General features: G+C 40.3%; 1 protein-coding gene across 1 annotated transcript in view; it reads right to left on the bottom strand.

The window, feature by feature from the left end:
* The window catches only part of LOC146003046 (adipokinetic hormone/corazonin-related peptide receptor variant I-like), a 571777-nt gene that overhangs the window by 551484 nt on the left and 2049 nt on the right, over positions 1–18244 (bottom strand). The gene's annotated exons all lie outside the window — the stretch shown is intronic.

Consider the following 18244-nt stretch of genomic DNA (forward strand, 5'->3'; position numbering starts at 1 on the left):
CGGAATTACGGTTCAATTAAGGGATTCGGTTTCCTACGATTCCGTTGCCAGCAATTCGCTGCTGCCTGAGGACCTGAAACGCTATTCGACGATCGCATGTTGGACGTGGAAATTTTTGAAATGTGATTTTGATTCCGAAACGAAAATAGAAGATAGATGTGTATCAAAACTATTGTTCTGTTGTGGTATATCAATCTAAAACTCATCAGAGAGCTGAAAAAATTACATATGTATGTCAAGGACGTATTTAGGGGGTCCGGACTCCCCCAACTTACTAATTACAAAAATTAAATAATGAAAATAATGAAATAATAAAATAACTAAAATAGAATAATGAAAATATACTTGTTCTTAAATCGAGGGTTATTTATTTGTTGTTAACTATTGGAAGGCAAGGATTATATTGTGAGATTCATTACTGTTTACAACGTAATATTCAGAAAATATCACCAGGAATTTTACTTTTCGTCAACTGGATCTAACAACCTTTTTTTATATTTAATGAATATTCAACTCTTTATCTATTTGACATTAATTAATTAGCCAAAAGTGGTAGAAAAGTGATGTTAAATTAACCAAATCAATCAATCAATAAAACCTCAAGACAGAATAAGGGAAAGTAGACAAAAGGTGAAAGGATGATACCAAGGAAACGAGAGTGAATTTCTGCTGCTTGTAGAGAAACCACACGAAATTGATATACAGCGTGTATCATAATAGAGGAAACAACTTATCAGGTTTATTATCTAAAAATTATCTGAAACACAACGATGAGGTTTGTTGTATAGGGTGGGGCAAAAATAAGGTAACCGAAACATGGAAATGAGATATACCTTCGGTTACCCTTTTTTGCCCCACCCTGTATAACAATGAGAAAATCTTCAAGTTTTGTTTCCATGCGCAAGACTTTTGTAATCACGGCCAAGGTGGCGCTGGTGTAGTTTTAAAGGAAATGGCGATTTTCACAGGTCCCCCAGGCCTTACGCGCCTAGACATCTGCATTTGGGGCTTTGTGGAAGACAAAGTTTATGAGCCACATATGCCACAGAAAACAAGAGTTAAAGGAGAGAATAAGAAACGCCCTTGCTTTGGTGGACGAGCAGTTCTTGGGGAAAATGTGGCAAGAACTAGAATTTAGATGGGATGTGTGCCGCATAACTGGTGGAAGCCACATTCAACATTTGTAGCCATTTCTACACATTCATAGAAACTTGAAGTGTTACAAATTGATGCACAACATCATTGCTGTATCCCATATAGTTTAGTCGAAATAAATCCTTAAATGTGGTTACACTATTATGATAAACTCTGCATTCTATAAAGCTTACAAGTTTCAAATATCGTAACAAAGTTCCAAACGTCAATTCTTCATACCTACATGAGTTTACTCTTGAAAAAAGTTCATGCACTGAAACGTCCGGTGCAATTTCTCTTTGAAAACCACTCTCACGGAAGTTTCTCTGTTAGTTGCAGGGGAAAACGTATTTGTTCGCTTCAAAGGTGATCTGCTCACTCTTGCATACTGATCCTCTCTAGACCGAACTGAGAGTTCTATTGGGAGTTCATAGAACGATTCTAAGTACATAGCGCCGCTCTATGTAAGTTCTGTCAAGAACACTGCGCAAGTTGTTGTAAACTTTCACGTACAGAGGTACTTTAAAGGGCATTGACTTGGAGAGAGTTTATTGCGAACTGGATGAAGATCGTAAGATTTGTCTCTTCGAAGGTTGTGATTGCAACTTCAGCGAGTATCTGCCACGGTGTTTATTGTATAAGGCCTCCCATATGGTGGTGCAATCTATAACCCTGTCCCATCTATCTCTAGAGCAAGGTCGCGCATAGCAGCAGAGGAGGGGGGATCGAATGGGCAGAGCGAAGCAGTGCGCGCTGCTGCACCACACACGCAATCCCGTTCCTCTCGCGTGTTCATTGGTGGAACAGTCTCGCGTCACTACTTGCGCAGAGACTTGTTTTTGTTCGCCTGCTTCAGAGATAAATGGGACAGAGTGTAGTGGTCCGTTGACTTAGTTTTGTTATTTTGCGTCGTTTTTCTGCCACTTTTGGCTATCTCGACGATGAGGATTAGTGATAATATAATTAAATTTATGAAGAGACAGTGACAAAGAACACCCATGCCCAGGCCGGGATTCGAACCTGAGTCCCCTACCGTATTAGCTCGCTGTGCTAACACCGCAACGGAGGTCGGCTTCAGTACAGTAGACTCTCGTTAATCCTGTGTTTCTATTCACTTCTTTCATAAAGTTGCCTGGTCATTGTCAACAACAGACTGGTGTGACGAGCGTATAGTGGGAAAAAGGTTGAAGCCGTGAGCACGTGTGAAAGGGTTTATTGTGAACTGGATGTAGATCGTAAGGGTGGACGGTAATGTAGGTAAAAGTTGCCTTCAGTTATTTACAAATCAATTACATTTTTTTTAAATAAACTACACAGTATAGTAAACTTGTAAGATTATAAATTAATAAAAGAATTGAACTAAAATATTTTATGCGCTTTCTGTAATCAGGCACTTTCGCTAATCTGACGCTGCTCTGTGAAAGGAAGCATATGATTTCTAAGAGTCTACAGTATTTCCAAAACAATATAATTGTGCATCAACGAAATAGTGGTATAAGTAGGGAACATTAAAAATGTTCACGATATATGTATTTTCAGTTTCAACTTTTGTCATTTAGCGTCGCTTTTCTGCCACTTTGGCTAATCCCGTAGATGAGGATGAATGATGAAACTGATAAAGCATTCAAATGCTTTACAATGTTTTATTTACATAAAAACAAGGCTTAACAGTGTTACTATGAAACTGATGAGAGAGGGACACTCATAAAGAACACACGCGTTCAGCTTGGATTTCAACCCGGGAACTTCGATGGTGAGATCGATCGATCATACTAACAGGTACGTAAGCACCCACACAGAAAGAGAAGAGAGAGAGAGAAAGAGAGAGAGAGAGATTTCCCCCACCTCCACATCGATCCTGATTCATAATTCACGAATCGGACTCCATACTGTTTTTCATATGGAAATAAACTCAAATGCTGTACTGCCTTTCCGTAATTGGTGATTCAATTCAAATGTTTACCTGAAAAGAGTAAATCAGTCGATTGTTTTCACGACAAAACCAGGCGTGCATAAAATACATTTTCATTTAATGCCTTCTAATGACTTCGTGAATAGTGTATTTGTTAATTTTTGGGATGGGAATGAATTATATGAAGATAAATTGGAAATTTGCCAATGAGTAAAGTTATCTGACAAGAACATTTCTGGCTGTGAAAATCCAATAATCCCAAGTTGATGCAAACATTTTCACAGGAACGCAAGCTCATTCGAAACATGTATATTTTCGCAAATGAATGATCGTAGGTTGCTTTGAGAAAGGTATTTTGTGTTGCAAATATTGCAGTGGTACTAATCTGATATTCCCCGGGACAGATTTCTTCATACTTCCAGAAGAAACTACTTACGGTAATAAGTTCCTGCAGCATTGTCTAACATCTGGAAGGTGTTTTGTGTGATGTGGGAATGTTTCATAGCGGAAATTCATGTTCTTTGTTGAAAATTAATTCTCCGACCCATGAACCATTGATGTGTGGTTAGGTTAGTTTCGGTTAGGTTAGGCAAACATAGTTAAAATTTCGTGTCGTGGCAGTATCAGGATCTAGAAATTGCAAAATAATTGCGAACCATTGACGCTAGCCCCACGAACCATTCACGTGTGGTTAGGTTAGGCAAACATAGTTAAAATTACGTGAAAAATTGGAATTACTTTGATCAAAAAAACGTGAATACACCTTAAAGAATGTTCCGCGAAGCAGATAGGTATGTACAAATGTCAAAAATTGACAAAAAGAAGAAGTTATACGTGTCCAGGGAATATCAGATTTTTACCGTTGCAGTAACTACAATGTATGTGAATCGGTTTTTTTAGGTTTTTTTTTAGATTGACATCTGCATTATGGCTAGAAGTTAGTCGGGATGAAACTTGAGCGGAACTAAATATAACCCGTATCTAAGGAAAGGAGTGGGTGAGAGGAGCAAGAGTTGAAGAAGAAATAGGGGATTGGTGTGAGAGAAAAATATAGAAACAGACAACGAGAGAGACGAGTAGAATGATAGTGTGAGAGAGATTGGGGGAACAAATTAAGAGAGTAAGAAAGGCATGCATGGGGTAGTGGGTGAGGGAGAAAGGCCTAAAGAAAGATAGAGTGGGAGAGGGAGCGAAGAAAAGAGAAAAGTGAGAGGAAGATGAAGACAGATAGAAAGAGAGAGAAGTGGAGAAAAGATATTGAGATGGAATAAGTGTGTGAGAGAGAGAAAAAACATGTTGAACGTTCGATCAGGTGAAATATTCCTATGGGGAGTCGTTACTCAGCGCGCTACGATGTTAGGGGTCCCGGGTTCGAATTCCGATCTGAGAGTCCTTTGTGAGTGTTAGGTAGCGAGAGTCGACCGCTCAGCTCACTTTGCCACAGTGGCGGCCCGTTTTTCAAGCTTGTAGTATACAATACCGATACAATTCCACAGCGTTTATGGTAGTGGTTCTCAACCTTCGTTAGCCCGCGGCCCGGTAAATTTTCTTTTTAAAGACAATGACCAATCATTTTACTCGTAAATAGCTTGCTAATTTCTCTAAAACTTTAAACGTTAATTAATTTGTACTCTTGATATTTAATATTAATGAAAATATGATGGCATACATAATCACATAGAGAATTAGTTCGATTTTGTGTGTTTTTTTAAAAAAAAAATGATTTAAATTACTTCGCAACGACAGGATTTAATGGAATCTTTCTAGTATTTCTTGCGAACATCATTAAATTAATTAGGTTAAGTGCTGGTTTTCATTAGAATGTTTCATTTTGATCACCGAAAAATTCCAATTAAGGAATACTTAATTAAATTAATGCTTAATTAAAGAAACCAGAAGATTATGGATAAGAAATTGGGACCTAATGCAATCTCTTGTTTAAACTGTAGTAATATTGAGTATGATATCTTGATAATCAAAATATTTCCACTTCAATGTGTATGTTAATGAAAATTGCTACACAAACGTAATTTACCATAGTGCCAGTCCGTCCACCGCCAAACTTGCAGGGGGGGAAGCAACACGCAGCATGGTTAGATAATTTGATCCTTTACCGCCACTGTCGCGAAAGGATTTCTGGTTATCGCAGTCGAAAATATCTTTCCATGTGGTTGCCAGCTCAGGCTGCAAGTCGCTCTTCCGGCCTTTCAGAACCTCTCGCGGCCCGGTATAATTGACGGTAGGGCCCGGTTTAGAGAAACACTGGTTTAAGGAGCATGAAGGCGAACAACGTTTTTCTTCATAACGTTTTGCTCATACATACTTCATTTCGAAGTTACATTCTCGGTGTAAGGAGTGTCATCTTCAGAAGGCACACAAATATCAACCTTTATTCTTGTAGCACACACTGGACTGTGCTTTTCAGATTAACGAGGCTCTGGCGCCTGGACCAACAGCCAGTAAAAATCATCTGTGGGGTTTGTGTTGCGTCCTGTCCATGCGTGTTTGTGACTGTCCATTGATCAACTTCATCTTATCATGGAAACACATTGAGGAATCTAGTCTGGTTGTTAACTGTACGTGTATTATACAAATCATGCATTCTACTTAATGGACAAATCTTATGTTTCTAACAGGAGCGTATACAGAGTATCTAGGCTACCTGCGAAGTCTGAAGTCTAGAGAATAAAATTCAGGAGGAAAATCGATCAGAAATTGTAAATAAAATTATTCATATCAGTGAAATGATTATGGTGATTCTGGAGTTGGCAACCTGATTTCTTGTGAGTTGGCAACCTGATTTCCTATGAGTTGGCAACCTGATTTCCTATGAGTTGGCAACCTGATTTCTTATGAGTTGACAACCTGATTTCTTATGAGTTGGCAACCTGATTTCTTATGAGTTAGCAACCTGATTTCTTAGGAGCTGGTAAACTTATTTCTATTCATAGCCTAGGACCACGTGACATAGTGAGATAGCCCAGATCTTGGACTCCGTATACGCCACTGATTTCTAAGTTTAGGTATTTTGGGAAGTACCAAGTTCCGACCATGTATTATTCCTCGTATTGAATTGCAGTTGGCTGAGGAAATAACTATTGTTTAACATACAGTTTATAGTTTTATAAAATTGAAACCTGTTGCAAATGGTCATAAAATGAAATTCTTGCAATCAATTTTTATGTCTCACTTTTTGTTGTATTTTCATACGTCTTGTACGCTCACGGACACCTCTGGGTTGTAATAATCCCATTGGCTTTCAATGCGAACTTTATATCCAAGAAGTGCCCGTGACTGTACTTCCCCCATAAGACTACTGGTATTAAGGTTCTATTGGGGTAGTACTTCTTTCCATGACTGTACATTGGTTAAGTTCGAATAGCACAAATACACAAGGACGTGGATTTTTCACATCTCGTGGAGTTTCCGAAATACGCAAGAATGCGAGGCACATTGATGCTGGATAGATTTGTTCTATCTCCTCCTTAATGCTGTCGCGATAATGGTAAATCCGTTGAGATGCAAGATACTCACGAATTAATTCGAAAACATCCATTATTATTATTACAAAACTCGGGTAATTTCAATTGAAGGATCTTGTTTCAGTGTCGATATACGTTTCATGAATAAAGGTGTGAGTAAGTGAAGGATGCAATCTAATGAAAAGTAACATCTGCAAGTAAATCTGCAGCGCGAGAAACCAATGTCTGCTCTACGTTAGATAATTTCTGCAGATTTTGACTTAGTCACTGTGCCTCCATCTGTTGGCCAACTGCTACCAAGAGTTAGTAATCGCACAACAGAAGTCAGACCTCTGTAGTCAACGAGTTGCGTGAAAAAATTACAGATTGGAATCACAATGTCGTAACAATAGTTCATTCTAATGTGTGATATTTTGTAGGCGTCAGCATGAGGTGGTGGTTTGAAGTACTTTAGCAAAATGGATTTCAAATCACTTATTTGTTCATGATCGCCGACTGGTTGGAACTTAGTTATTTGCTCTGAACACATACGGTAGTCATTCGATGATTTACTTGTTACTTTATTTCATTGTTACAAAGTATCTGTACAATGACGGAAAGAAAGTCGAGCTCCAACCAATATTTCAGAAACTAAATTTAGAACTAAAGTGTAAATCACCAACCCTGAGACCTTCTGTAAACAAACCGTCTCACCGATCCGATGTATCACTGAACACGGAGACCTTCCCGCACTCATAGAACTCGCCATGTTTAAAGTGGCACTACTTCCTTGCTGTTCACATCATTATTTTTAGAAAATAACCAATGTTATAAAATATCATTATGTACACAAATCTCTAACTTCATTGAAAGTTACAATGCATATTTCTTCAAAATGTTCACACTTATCTTGCCTTGCCATGTCACCAAGTTATTTTACGAAGTGCACTATATTTGGCGGAACAAAAATCGTTATTAGGATGCTTGTCAAAGTTTCCAACCGCAATAAATTTACGAACTTTCTTTGTCTTGTTTTGATCATCATCATCAATATATTTATTGGACTTACAGCATTGCATATGGCTGTTTATGTCCATTATATATTTTATTTACGTAAGATACAATTTACATAAAATCTACAAAACAAATTTCAAATACACTCCCATCTATATCAAACCTTAGAAATATACATTACCATGTTATATCGGTAAATATGCGATAACGCCCGGACACCTTTCACTCATTTATTTCCTTAATTTTACCACTGGTTCTTACCTATTTTGCCTTGCGGAACATTCTTTAAGGTGAAGTTATGCCTTTTTCCATAAAATACTGTCAACTTTTCATATTACGATTTATTATTTGTCTTACTTGTTCCGCTTCTGTAATAGACATTATGGCGTGCACTCGTAATGGATCATAGCGCGTCATGACGCGCCAGCTTGTGTTTTGTCGATTTTCAGTGCGCAAGCAGTGTTTCAAACCTTCATGACGTAAAATTACGTACTATTTCGATTTTTTTTTTCATGTTTACCTCCACAAACCATGCACGTTAGCCCCAAAAACCATCCACGGGTAGCCCCACAAACCATTGACGTTAGCCCCAAAATCCATCCATGGGTAGCCCCACAAACCATTGACGTTAGCCCCAAAAACCATCCACGGATAGCCCCACAAACCATTCACACAAGGTTAGGTTAGGCCTGTTAGGTTAGGTTCCATTAGCAATCATTTCACCCCTAAATTCATCGAAAAAAGAAAGCGCGGCGAACATAGTTAAAAATAGAAATTTTCGTAAAAAGAAGGCACGTTTGGAAACACTGCAGAGATCGCGTGACCTTTCAACGCTCTCGCCATCTGCACGCACACAATGGAAACAACGGCATAATGTGGCAGGCAATGCCAATTTCTTACGTAAAATGTAATTAATTCTTGTTCGGCAGCATTAAACTACGAAGTTTTTACTTTCCGTGAAAGAAAATAGCTCCAAGAACGCCCAGAATGCTAAAGAAACTCATTTCAGTAAGTACTTTCTCCTGTATATTTGAAGAAATCCGTCCGGGCGATATCGCATATTTACTGTTATATCATTTTGTCTAAAAAAAATGCAAGAAAGAAGCCAAATTTATGGGAAATGTTTACTGGTGCAAAGAGTTAACAATAAAGGTGAAGCAATAAGTACAAAAGAAAGAGCATTGGGTTTAAAGTGAGACGTCATTTGCGGCAGCGTATCCCATACTACAAATTGGCCGTTGTTTTACCTTACGTAATGAATCCTGTAAGAACGCTGGATTTTCGTGTGGATTATTTTACTTCTATGAGTTTGCAATGCTTTCTGCATGCGCATGGTTTTGTTTACAGAAGGTCTCAGGTGCTGATTTGAACTTTAGAATTTGAATTTTTGGTTGAAGTCCACTTTTTACACAGACAGACTAACCGGGACTAGACCTACAGTTTAAAGTGGGATCAGAATAGTTTTAATACGGTATGTATGCTAAATATCTATTTTTCAAACTTCCAAAGCATTTTAAGGTATGGTATTCAAATTTTAGGGGAATTCGCCACAAGCGCAGAGGATTTTTAAAATACAAAAAAGAGCATTGCGGAACTGCTCACACCAAAGGAGAGACCTCTAACCATAGTGATTTGGATCCCACTTTGTACAGTGTTGATTAGCCTATCTGTGCATAAAGTGGACGTAGAAAGAAACACTCAAAAAACGACACCCTTTCTATCTCAACCTTAGTCAAAATTAAATTGTTCGAAGCGGTGTTGATCTTTAACATCCCAAATGCAAGTCCACTACTTTAATCACTTCCCTAAACACGTACGGATTTGAGAAGTTACTGACAATAAAACAATTGACACGTCCTTTCCCCTTGGACCAATATTTATTGTTGTTCATCTCATTTCTCATTATACAAATGTTTATTGTTATTAATCTTAATCTCTGTTATTTATTTTGTGATTCTTGTGGTATGTGATATTTAAACCTATCACTGATAATGTCAGGATAGTGACTGACCTGTATGTACATATCTTGTAAGGGCTGTTGATATGGGAATTACGATTGTGTTTTGTCTTTACTTTGGGCTTTGAGTTTTGAAAGAGTGATCAAGTTGAATGGTAATATACTTCTTTTTATTAGTGAAAACTTGACTTTGATTATATTAGACATTTTAGATTACCCAACACCCTGAGAGGCATCACGTGAAAGCTGTGAGTCCTCATGTGATATTTTTATTGTGTTTTAGAAAAAAATAATAATTTCTTTTGACTGAAGAACGTGTCACAATATACATGGCACAATAACAATTTCCTTTTCTTTTTTTTCAGTTCGTCTCATGCACAGAAAGGCTAATCGGGATTGGACATGAGTTTAAAATGGGACCCGAACCACTATATGCTTCCACTGGGTATCGAAGCCTGGACCTCTTGATTACAAGGAGAGAACGTTACCATTACGCCATAGAGGAGGCCAAAGCAATAGCCCTTTGAACGTCAGGTCCTACCAAGTGGTTCATCACTGCGCGTGCTCAGCGCATCGAGTCCCATCGGCGCTATTTTCTGACTTTCAAGAACGAAGTCCACTGCAGTAGATCCCCAACTGTCCTCACGATGATGGGCCAACACCGTGATTTGGGGAGGTGGTCTCAGCGGGAATTGAACCCGGGACCGCTCCAACAAAAAATACTAATCGCTTGGCTACTAGAGAGCACATCATAAGCCAATATACAGAGGCAAATTGGTGTCGAAATCGTGGATATTATAAAGGCAAACTGGGAACCGATAATTAAAGGTGATGCAGTCATTAGCAGAACAGCAAACGGAGGAGGTCCTCAATCATGAAGGCATTGGATCTGTATGAAGGAGATTGGATTACGGCAGATGAGGTCCATTTACGCCCTGGTCAGCCGTCAGTTATAGGTATTGATCTAGAAATCGAATTATAACTCTGGGTAACGTTAACATACGCTTAACCTTGTTGCTCTCTCATAGAATGACCGAGTCTGTAATCGGGCGGTTACGCAGCGCCTCGAGCACCAGAAGAGAAGTCTCTTCATTTTGGTTATCGCGACGATGAGGACTGTTGAAGAGGATGATGGTACAAGCCTTGCCAAGGATTCGAACCTGTGACTTCTGGTTCTGTAGCAGGTAACGATGATCACTCCGCCACGGAGGCCAGCGGGAGAGATGTCCTGCTAACATTACCAAAGCCATATCAAAAATACTGGGTAAAGCAGACTTTCTCTTTTTACACAGTTTCTCTTCTCTATATGTTAATCGCGAAGAAGAAGATAAAAATGACGATCAAACTGATGAGCAACAATCAGAAAGGCTATGACTCGAATCCAGAATCTTTAGTGGTGAGATACTACCTTGATCATTAGGTGGGGTAAAGTTCCCCATGCCATGAAGGCACATTTAGGGGGATGTGGGGGTAGGTGATTTTGGAAGTGATGTGATCAGCAACACGCTCCGGCCGCATTTACTTCTCAAGGTTGCCCCCAGTCACCCATTTAACTGAGGCTGGGTGAGCCTCAGAGCCGCTTTATGCGGGGACAAGGGAGGAAAATTTCCGACCTTAGATCATCACCCAGCCCGGGAATCGAACCTGGCTCCCCCGCGTGGTAGTGAGACGCCCTACCGAGTAGAGCACCTCGGCTCTGCTCGATCATTAGTATTTTGCATTTTCTTATTCTTTAGATCTTGCTTCCGTCTTTCACTAATCGCGACAGCGACCAGGAATGGTGAAAATGAAGTGATGAAGGGACATTCATAAAGGAATTTCAATGTCTGGGCTGGGATTTAAACCGGTAACCTTTCCATGACGAGAGGGCGAATCCATCATCGTTCGGTCACCTGTCTCCTTGAGATGGCGTTTTACGAACATCGTCGACTTGTAATCAAGGTGTCCCCGTTTCGATACCCGATATAGGCACATTGTACTTAAGACCCCCACTTTAAACTGTAGGTCCATTCTCAACTAGGCTAATTGTGCATGAAAGTGGAGTTGAATCAAAACTAGTACAGACAAATATGTCTCCCTGATAACCCGAAGTAGCCTATACTCTCCCTGGCAGAGATAACCCCACAAAGGCGCAGAGAAACTCTGGCGTTAGTCAGATGCCCCGTGGCAGATAAATATGATTACCTTAGTAGGATTTAACAGGTCTCCGTTGCTTCAGATTAAACAACCATACGACGTACGCTTTTAGAAGGAACATGAGTTTAGCCAATACGCTGCCAGCGCTCTTGCGCTGTTGTCAAACCAACTGCTAGCGGAAGGGGAACACAGAGAATTCGTTGTGTCCAATATTCAACTTTTTATATACGATAGGTTACACTAAAAGTTTTTAGACACGCGCAAGTAAAACACTGGAGACCAAAAGTATGAATGCTATAATTTTTCAAAGTATTCTCCATGACAGTTGATACACTTGTTCATCCGCTCAAACCAAGTGTGAAAGCACTGGGACCACACATCTGCAGGCACCTCTTGAATGCACTGAACGAAGGCGGTGACTGCCTCGTCGGGAGTAGGAAATGAAGAACCTCGTAATGTATCCTTGATTTTAGGGAACAGGAAGAAATCACAAGGGGCGAGGTCGGGACTGTAAGGAGGATGAGTCATTTCTTCGATGTTGGAGGCTTTGAAGAATTCAATTGTTCGTACTGTTGTATGGCTGCGCGCATTGTCTTGATGCACAATAGTGCGACTTCGTGGGCGTTTTTCACGAACTTTCCGTACGATCTCCGGTAAACAAACCGTAGTGTACCATTCAGCATTAACGGTCCGACGTCCCTGTAGCGGCACTATTGCAATATGGCCCGTCCGACTGAAGAAAGTGGCAACCATTTGTTTGCCAACACTTCGTCCCTTCCTGACTTTTGTTGGTGGGTCTTCATCCGGGAAGATCCACTGCGTCGACTGTCGTTTGCTCTCGGGTTCATAACAGTACACCTAAGTTTCGTCACCTGTTACGATGGCATACACTGCATTTGATTGTCCTTGGTTAAATTTGTCCAGCATTTTCATGCACCATGTGACCCGTGCCTGCTTTTGCTCCTGAGTAAGATGATATGGGATCCATCTGGCACAGAGCTTCCTGACACCAAGGCGGTCATGCAGGATCGTTTGAACCTGAGTCATACCAATACCCAGTGTTGCACTAATAACTGCATATGTCACCCGGTTATCCTCCTCTATCATGCGACGCACTCTGTCGACGTTTTCTTGAGAAGTTGCTGTCACAGGACGACCATCACGTAATTCATCACTGAGTTTCTGACGTCCACGTCGAAATTCTAAAAACCAATTAAACACAGTCGCACGGCATGGGGCTTCCTCCTGAAATGCATTTCGGAGCCTTTCATAACATTGCTGCTGCGTTAAACCTGCTCGAAAATCGTAAAAAATCATTGCTCTGAAGTGCTCCCGTGTTAAATCCATTTTACTGTACACACACGACAATAATTGACTAATTTCTGGCACACAACAATTAACAACTATAAATTCTGCAGCATTATCACACTTCACAGACTACTAACTTCAACATATCCTAAAGACAATGTATTGCTGCAATCAGTGTTGCCGCATCTAAAAACTTTTAGTGTCACCCACGTATAATGCATGCACGTGATATTTGAGTACAATGAAATATATAGTGAAGATTTCTACACAGGATTATATCATATCACTGCAGCATATAATAGAAACTCGTACCTGAAAGAAGTTTCAAGGTATTTATTGTAGAGGAACTGCAAGGTCATCATCATCATCGCTCGTTTCTGTTTTCTGGCATGTTTCCCAGGAGATTTGAATAGAGGATCACCGATTTCTGTGGTAAATACTTTACCCTGTTTTTTATTACGCAACACAGTAAAAAGAAATACACCACACGCTTTAGCCGTAAGTTCTCGACTCTGAGAAAACACTGTTTCATCACGCACTTTTTCCGACGCCAATTCATTGAAGTAAGAATATACTTTAAAAGTAAGATTTCTGTCTTGTGAACGTAATATTTTACCCTCGGTGCCTGTACTACTGGTACTACGTTTCGAGAGCAACGTTATTAATTTGATATTATTTGTTTTACTTTGCTTTTCTGTCACTTTTGGTTAATTGCGAAGATGGGAATGAAATTGATGAATGGACATTCATAAACATTCGAACCCGGGACCCATCGCGTCGTATCGCAATATGCTAACTACTGCACCATAGGAGCCGGCGCGACATTATTTAATAACACTCACGGAACACAAACTATTGCACAACTATCGAACATAACGTCTGTATTACACAGCGCGCTACGACGCCAGGGTTCTCGGGTTCGAATCCCGGCTCGGGTATAGGTGTTTGTAAGTTTCCCTTCATCAATTTCATCATCTTCGCGATTAGCCAAAAGTTGCAGAAAAGCGAAGTAAAATAAATCGAATCAATCAATCAAGAAGGGCTGTATTGGATCCTCTCACAACTGTTCTTCGTGGCGTACGGGTATAATTATTTTACACCGCCCTTGTTACGAAAACGCTGAACTCAAACTGACTTAACTGACTCGCAATGTTTGTGAACGCCCACAACAATGAAGGGTTATTGTGTATATTCAGCCGAATTTGACACCCATAGCTTTACCAAGACACGACAACTCAGCGGGGTCAACAAGGTGGCAACGAAAAAAAACAGACTGAACACGGATGGAAAACGAAAGGGTCATTGTGTGTGTGTGTAGAGACGTGTTGTTCCCGTGTTTCTTCGAGAAGCGATAACTCCGGCTGTAGGCGACGGAAATGCATGGGACTTGGACGGTCATGTTCAAAATGTCGTCTCCCATCTTATGATTAACCTTAAAGTGGCGAGTTTTATGCAAATTTCTTGCGCGCAAGAAAAAATACAGAACACGACGTTTAACTTGCGCGCCGCAGTCTCCTAACTGTACAACGTTGCACTCCTGCCACTGGCTGGTCGCCAAGGACACGCTCGAACAATTGTCAAAATAATCCGCTCTAGGCTCCGCACCTGTCCCTCTCTCTAGAGGTAAGGGTTGCCTACTAAACGCAGTTCATTCATGTCTTAAGATTTCTTAAAGCGGATAGAAAACGTTGAATGCCGGACTCGTGATACTGTCGCCGAAGGTTCGGTGTTCAAATCCTGTCATTGTTATCGAGAAAGATTCAAAGTCACATTGTCCATACAAAGTCCATAATCTTGATACTCTTTTTACATCGACCACGTTCAGACACCTTTAGTAGATCATTAAATCAAAAGCCGGCCTCCGTGGCGTAGTGGTTAGCACAGCAACGCAAGCTGTTCCGGGTTGGAATCCCGGCCTGGGTTTCTTTACGTGTGTCCCTTCATCAATTTCATCATATCATCACTTGTCCTCATCTTCGCGATTAGCCACAAGTGGCAGAAGAGCGAAGTAAAACAAACCAAATCAACAACAACAATTTAGTCAATACTGTCCAACAACTACAGCATAGCTAGTCACATGTTTATAAGCGAGTCGGTTTTCAATCCCTGCAGGTTAATCACAACAATGAGAACGAATAGATGAAATGAAGAGCTCAGGTGTAAAACATGGTACATGATATTTTGGTCGTTTTTGAGTTGCAACGTGAAATGTGTCATCCTTCAATTTTCAAGTGAAATTGCCATGTCAAACAATTTGCATATGACTCAGTGAAGCCTTCTGAAATTGGTAAACACAAAGCGAAAACAATATTTGTAGGGTATAGCTTCTAATAACCTTTCTCTCTTAATGAACTCGTAAATGACCAAAATGTCACTTACCATGTTTTTATACCCCAGCCCTTCAAATAATTAGAGCGACAAAGAAATTGGATCGCCCAGGTCTTGACCGGAAATCGAGCACAAAAACCTTCAAAGGAATCGTGAGTCGGACACCACTCAACTCAATCGACCAATGAGTCAGCATCCCAAGAAATGAAACGAAATACCAGTCACGATATCCTATAGCATTTAATGCTGGTCGACACCTTCTCTTTCGAAGGTTTTGTGTTCAAGTCACGGAAAGATGGGCCTTCCATTACACACATATACACATGCCCAGTTCCGCGGCGGAGTGGTTAACAGCGCGCTACGACGACAGGGGTCCAGGGTTCGGATCCCGGGCATGGGTGTTCTTTGTAAGAGTCCTTGCATCAATTTCCTTCGCGATTATCCAAAAGTGGGAGAAGAGCGAAGTCAAATAAACACAATTATACGTACTTACGTTGTACACACACACAGACACACATTATATATATAGGTGACAATTAATGAACTATATGAAACAGAACTGAAATTAGTGACAAACCACGTAGTACATAAACTGTATTGCACATGTAAAAAGCACTACAGACATTCGGATTTAGGTTAAGACATGTTCGATATGTCTGCCATCTCTGGCGATGGCATGGCGTAGACGAACAGCAAAATTCTGCATGACCCGCTAAAGTGTCGAATCATCGATGACCTCCTGAAGGGCAGTTTTCAGCTCGGCAATGTTTTTGGGGTTATTTCTATACACCTTGTCCTTAACGTAGCCTCACAAAAATGAGTCAAGTGTGTTCAGATCCTGGGAATATGGCGGCCTGTACGCTGTACCGTGACATTTTCGCTTGCAAATGACCGACATCAACACGTTGCGTATGCGCATGCGCATGCGAATTCCCTTCATGCCCTGTGGCCAGCCACGCAGTTTGGACGTCATCACGCGAACCGTTCAGAAATTATGACGGTTTTATTTCATATAGTTCATTAATTGCCACCCTGTATATACATACATACATACATGTATCCATATATATATATATTTACATAATCTCCCTCATTGTCGAGATTGACCCAAAGAAGTACAAAAGATGCATAAAATAACGAAATTAAAATAGAAAATTGTCATGTACTTCTGTTTTGTTTCATCATGTGTGTGTTTGCCGACTCCTGTGGCGGAGTGGTAAGCACATCGCGCTACGACACCAGGGGTCCCAGGTTCGAATCCTGGCCTGGGCATGTATCGTATATTTGCGAGTGTCCATTCATCAATTTCATTATATCCTCATTCATCCCCATCTTTGCAAATTAGCCAAAAGTGGCACAAAAAGCGAAGTAAAATAAAGCAAATCAAATCATAAATAAAAATAATTACAAATCATGTGTGTGTTTGTTTTGTGTGATTTCGTGCCGTTTCATTAACAATAGCAACTGGTATGAATGAATAATGGTGATGAAATTGATGAACAGTTAATAACGTATCCTTGCGGTCACGGATTCGTGGTGTAATCAACGATTTGTTTATTGTATGCCATTTTTATTGCCACCAGCTTCGCCACAATCATAAAAAACAGACGATGGCGACCAACTGAATACGGGAAACTCAAACAAGGTGTCTGTGGTGACGCTAAAAGATGGGCCGCGCCCTGCTCTCCAGGAAAATGGCTGTCTCCACTTGGCAAGTTTTAGAAAAAAAAATATTCGATGATCAATATTATAACGGTATCATTGTTACCTCATAAATGCTATGACAATTTTTCGTACTCAATGTGACACTAGTTTCAGGATCGCGTCGATATAAACATGAACAGATACTACATAATTGCTGAAAGCATGTTCCTCTTCATAAGCTATAGGTAAATGCTGGGACGGTAACTTCAAATGTAGCCACGGATGCTTCCTTTCTATTCACGCTTTGGCGCCTCTGCTTCGCAGTTGAAGTCAACCTGATGGTAAAGTCACGGATTTAGGAGTACTGTGTATTTTATTCGGCCCAATTCTTATGCACTGGTTTTAGGGTATTGTAAAATTAGTTGGCAGTTTCTTTTGGTTTGTTTTAAGACCAGTTTATGCACAGGAAGGCTAATCGGGACTAAGCCTGCTGTTTAAGGTGAGATCCGAAGCAGTATGTGCCTCAACCGGGTTTTGAACTCGGGACCCCTTGATGGCATTGCGACAACGTTACAACTATGCCCACGGAGAGGCCGAAATTTAGTTAGAAAAGTTTAAATTTGCACTAAGAAGAATGAAAACAAATTAACAATGTAGGTCGGCCTGCACTTTTGACAAAAGTGCTCTAAAAAGAAGCGAATTGTGACGCAGCTCAGTGAGCCGGGTATACAAGCAAGCAATAGTAGATGAATCGATAAATAAATAATTAGGAAAAGCGTTGTTTTGAATTAAAAAGTGTATTTTTCGAAAATAAGATTGCCCTTCATTTGAGGAACAAGAGTTTAAAATGCATTTCTGAAGGCATCCAAATGTCAACCACACCTCCCTGGACTGCAGTTGCAGTCTAACGAGCCTCTGGCGTCTGAAGTCACAGTCAGTTTACTCCTGTGTGGATTTTGTGCTGTGCCCTGACCATGTGTGTTTGCCATTGTTGTTTTCACCATTTTTTTTTATTATCGCATTTCATCCTCATCTCCGCGATCTGCCAGAAGTGGCGGAAAAACGAAGAGAAATAAATCAATAAGAACCATTTAGAAAATACCCATCAGACCTTTCAAATTTCCATGATTATAAGACGCGCCCTCACCGAACACAAATGCCACCTTCAAACATTGCTAGTCGTACATTACACTGGGTATGACTCATCGCACCTAACCAAAACACCTTCTCGGTCATGTGCCGTGTTTCATGTTCTGACGAAAGCGTGGGATGCTTTCGTGGTTAGGTTAGGTAGACTTTCAAAATTTAAGTCTCTTAACATAAATACACTACCGAATGACCCTCGGTGGT

This window comes from Lepisma saccharinum, chromosome 19, assembly GCF_977018435.1.
Source record: "Lepisma saccharinum chromosome 19, izLepSacc3.1, whole genome shotgun sequence".
NCBI classification, from domain to species: Eukaryota; Metazoa; Arthropoda; class Insecta; order Zygentoma; family Lepismatidae; genus Lepisma; species Lepisma saccharinum.